Source organism: Choloepus didactylus, chromosome 9, assembly GCF_015220235.1.
Source record: "Choloepus didactylus isolate mChoDid1 chromosome 9, mChoDid1.pri, whole genome shotgun sequence".
Classification (NCBI taxonomy): Eukaryota; Metazoa; Chordata; class Mammalia; order Pilosa; family Megalonychidae; genus Choloepus; species Choloepus didactylus.
This window is the reverse complement of record NC_051315.1, coordinates 128,078,927-128,084,200: the sequence shown is the minus strand read 5'-3', so window position 1 is coordinate 128,084,200 and position 5,274 is coordinate 128,078,927.

Below are 5,274 nucleotides of genomic sequence, written 5' to 3'. Positions count from 1 at the left end.
CTCAAATGAAACATCCTTTGATGATTGAAAAAGAGAGTACATGTGTGAATTAGAAGCAAGTAGTTGTGAACTAAGATTATTCCATGAAGGGTTGTTCCTCTGCAAAGCTAGACCCCAAGAATTGTTCAGGGTACAGACGAGACCCTCCATGTCTGATGTGCTCCTGCAGTGTGAAGCACTGCAGGTGTCAGCATCGACTGTGCATTCCATGTTTCAGCTCAGAAAAGGGAAAGAAGCTTCCCAAGCTTTCTGGAGAATTCTTGAGCTCGGTAAAGGCTCCTACAGCAGAGCTCATGTAGGCTACAAATGGCCACATTCATTGAACCTCCTTTATCTTGAAACTCTTAGCCATGGTTGAAATGTCATGCTAACCTCCCTTGACCTCCCAGTCCCCAAATCAGACACTTATCTTTAGAGACAGTGGCACTCTTAAGATAACAGTGTAAAACTGAATATCATGTATTAAGGCCATTTAAGCAAGTTTTACCATGAAAAGAATGAGTAACACTCAAGCATTGGGGACTACCAATTTAGTAGGCTGAGCCCTTGATCTTGGGGCTTGTCCTTATGAAGCTTGTTACTGCACAGGAGAGGCTAAGCCTACTTATAATTGTGCCTAATAGTCTCCCCCAGAGAACCTCTTTTGTTGCTCAGATGTGGCCTCTCTCTCTAAGCCAGCTTGGCAGGTGAACTCACTGCCCTCCCCACTCACTGACTCCCAGGAGTGTAAGTCTCCCTGACAACGTGGGATGTGACTTCCAGGGATGAGACTGGCCCTGGCATTGTGGGATTGAGAAAGTCTTCTTGACGAAAAAGGGGAAGAGAAATGAAACAAAATAAATTTTCAGTGGCTGAGAGACTTCAAATAGAGTTGAGAGGTCATTCTGGAGATTATTCTTATGTGTTATATAGATATCCCTTTTTAGTCTTTAGTGTATATGAATGGCGAGAAGGAAATACCTGAAAATGTTGAACTGCAACCCAGTAGGCTTGATTCTTGAGGATGATTGTATAACTATGTAGCTTACATGGTGTGACTGTGGGATTATAAAAACCTTGTGGCTTGCACTCCCTTTATCCAGTGTATGGACAAACGAGTAGAAAAATGGGAACAAAATTTAAATGAATAAAAGGGAGATGGGGGTTGGGATGTTTTGGGTGTTCTTCTTTACTTGTATTTTTATTCTTGTTTTTATTTTTTATTTTTTAGAGTAATGAAAATGTTCAAAAATTGATTTTGGTGATGAATGCACAACTATATGATGGCACTGTGAACAATTGATTGTACACTGTGGATGACTTTAGAGTATGTGAATATATCTCAAGATAGCTGAATTAAAAAAAAAAAAAAAGAATGAGTAACAACAGGGCCCCTACCAGGGCCTAGAGCAGGGCTACATACAAAGGGAGACCCACACACTATATACATAATGTGGAAAAGGTGCAAATCAAGTTAACAAATTCATAACTTGTTTTTCTTCTGCCTTGAAAAACATACTTTCATAACCACAAAAATTGAGCAATATACATAAAGCTGTGGTTTTAAATGACTGAAAGTTGGTAAAATATCAAAGATACCTCAGGTTAATTATTACTGTGAATGTCTAAATGTTCTGTGGATAGGTTATGATGTTTGAATAAGTAATTAAATAAAGACACACATAATTCATGATTTATACATTAGCCATAAATTTTGTCTTTTCTTCATTTAAGCAAAAAAAAAAAAGACCCACTAATTATGTGGTTGCAATCAATGCTTCCATATAATTTGCATTCTATTAATAGTAATGACAAACTAGACAAACTTTCTTGAGTCATTAGGAGTATTAGATCATTTTTTATTAGTTTCATTTTTAAAAAACTTTGATCTGCTACAGCCATAACAACTAGAATTGTCAGTGAAAGTCTTAGGGTGATACTTATATTCAGAAAGAACCAAGAATTTCCATATCTTACTCAAACAGTATAATAGGGTTTTTTGGGTTGAATTATGTCCCACCAAAAGATATGTTTAAGTGCTAATCCCCAGTGCCTCAGGATGGGACTTTATTTGGAAATAGGGTTGTTGCAGATGGAACGAGGCGGGTTAAGATGAGTTCTAACTGGGGCCTGAGTCCAGCACAACTGGTGTCCCCGCAAGAAGGGGACAGGACACAGACAGACACTGGGGAGAAGGCCTCGTGACATGGAGACAGAGATTGAAGCCGAGGGTGGCCGGCCACCACCAGGAGCTGGAAGAGAGGCCTGGAACGATTGTTCCCAAGAGACTTCAGAAAGAGCGCGGCCTCACCAGCACCCGGATTTTGACTTCCAGCCTGGGAACTGTGAGGCGATACCTTTCTATGCTTCAAGTCACCCCGTCTGTGGCCCTTTGTTAAGACAGGTTGCATATAATATGTTACCACTGTAGCATAAAATTAAAGTCACCATTTTAATGCTAGCATATACATCACCACCACCCATATGATTTTTGCCATCCCTTAAAACAATATCTAGATTAACAGAGAAATATAAAGAATTGGCTTTACCGTCATGCATGTTATATCAGGACCTACAGATATACAAGTTTAAAAGTAATACAAATGGGTTAATATTGAACAATGTTCTGCAGCTTCCATGTGCAAGGCCAGTGAGTATTCTGTTCATCTACGAGTATTTCTGGAATCACTAAGAGGAACACAAAGGGATCAAGGAGATGCCTTATGCAAGAGTCTATCTGTTACGCAGGAATCGATTGCATTCATACGATCTGCGAGGAAGACTCTGACAAGGGGATTATTTCATGTCTTCTCTTCCTGAAGTGCTCAGTTCCTGCCCGTGTACCTGGCAGTGGTCTTTTGGGATCACAGCAGATGCACAGCCCACAAACCTTCACAGGTTTTGGGTCAAGTCACCTTTTGTGACGAGTCCACAGACCGATGCAGAAGCGTGTCCCTGGGGCCTGGATGGTGTTCTCCTGAGAGTGGATGTTTGGGGTTTAAGGTGCCAGTGCAGAGGCCAGACCCTGCGTGTTAGCAGAGCCCACGTGTTCTTTAATATATTTATTGGGAGGCGGTGTTTGTGATAACTGTCGCCCTCTATAGCTTGGGGTCCAGGGAAGTGGCCCTTCTTGCCCGGATGAGAAGACATCGTTAATTAGTAGTTTCCAGCCTGCAGAGACCAGCGGGGAAGGGTGGCCCTCCGCGTCCAGCAGGTGGCGCTCGCCGTCCAGCCACAGGCTCCAGCGGCAGCTCCTGACCGCCCCTGCACCAGGTCACTTTCAATTTTCAGTTCAGAAATGAAAGGGCCCTTGCAGTGTCCTTAATGGGGTGGGCATGCACCATAGAAATTGTTTATTTAAATTCCTGCTGGACTTCACCATGAAGCCAAGAGGCTGCCCGAGCCTCCTGAAGCAGAATACTGTGAGGGGGGCACCCACACTTGCTTGGCTCCTGTGTGAGCCCGGCTGGCTGGCTGCTTCAGGGGCGGGGGTCCTCCTGGAGACCACCAATGAGATGTCTCAGTGCCCTTTCAGGTCTTCTCTGAGCTAAGGGTCCCTCAAAAGCATTGCAAAAGACAGGACTTCAAAAGGCGTCCCTTTAATTTGCAGTCAGGGCTGCCAACAGGGCTGCTGCCTGGATTTGGGGTCCCAAGACCAGGCCAAAAATGTGTCCATTTCTGGGAAGATGATCCCAGGAACTTCAGACCAGAAGGGGCCCTTGAGTCGCAGAAAAGAGCCCAGGAGACTGGGGGTCCAGAGAGGGACCCTGCCAGCAGACAGACAAGTGGGAATGAAGAATGATAATTGCTTTACCAACATGTCCCCTTTTGGGTCCTCATCCAACCCTACAAAACGCATCCCGATAGTATCATGTGAGGTCACTGAGCTTTGAGAGGGCTGGGAGCTGGTTAAGTGATTAAATGGCCCAGGTGGGCTTAAAACTTGGCCCCAAAGCCCAGCCCCTTACAACCTGATGCAAGTGGAGAGAACCGTGACAAGAACAGTGAGCAACAAGCCAACAAGGTTGAACAACCAAGCCCACAGTTGGGGTGGGTAAAAGGCTGGCTTGGAAGCAAATCACACTCAGCCTCTATCAGCTTCCCCTCCCAAAATAAAAACCTTGGGGTCTGAATTGAAAACAACCTTAGGCAGATCGCCATCCACCCCTTCCAGCCAACCCCCACTCCTCCAATCCTGTCTTCTCGCCCAGAAACAGGGTAGAAATTTGGAGCCACCACTGTCCAGCAGGCTGGACACTCCAAGGGCTGGAAGTGTCCTTGGAGTGACAGGTGGGCCACGTGGGAACTCACACTACAAACCTAATCCCATGAACTTCCTGAGCGCAGATGGAATGTAATTCTCTGTTGGTGTGTGATGCGTCTTATACATCCTCATGGCACATTTCCAGTAATGTCAAAGGGGACAGACCATGTGACCCTGAAGGAAAGACGGTTTACTGTTTTCCTACTGTGCTTCTTTGCTTTTTTTTAAATTCAGTTTTATTGAGATATATTCACATACCAAACAACCATCCACAGTGTATAATCAGTTTTTCACAATATCATCATACAGTTGTGCATTTATCGCCCCAATCAATTTTTGAACATTTTCCTTACTCCAAAAAGAATAAAAATAAGAATAAAAGTAAAAGTAAAAAAGTAAAAAAAAAAAGTAAAAAAGAACACCCAAAGCATTCCATCCTCCATCCCACTCTATTTTTCATTTAGTTTTTGTCCCCATTTTTCTACTCATCTCTCCATACACCGGATAAAGGGATTGTGAGCCACAAGGAATCACACAGTCGCACCATGTAAGTTACATAGTTATGCAATCATCTTCAAGAATCAAGGCTTCTGGGTTGCATTTCCACAGTTTCAGGTATTTCCTTCTAGCTATTCCAATACACTAAAAACTAAAAAGGGATATCTATACAGCGCATAAGAATAACCTCCAGAAGACCTCTCAATGCCATTTGAAATCTCTCAGCCACTGAAACTTCATTTTGTTTCATTTTTCTTCCCCCCTTTTGGTCAAGAAGATTGTCTCAATTCCATGATTCCAGGCTCATCCCCGGGAGTCATATCCTGCCTTGCCAGGGAGATTTACAACCCTGGGAGTCAGATCCCGTGTAGAGGGGAGGGCAGTGAGTTCACTGCTGAGTGGGCTTAGAGAGAGGGAGAGCCCACTACTGAGTAACAGAGTGGTCCTCTGGGGGAGACTCTTAGGCACAATTATAAGTAGACTTAGCCTCTCCTTTGTAGTAACAAGCTTCACAAAGGCAAGTCCCAAGATTG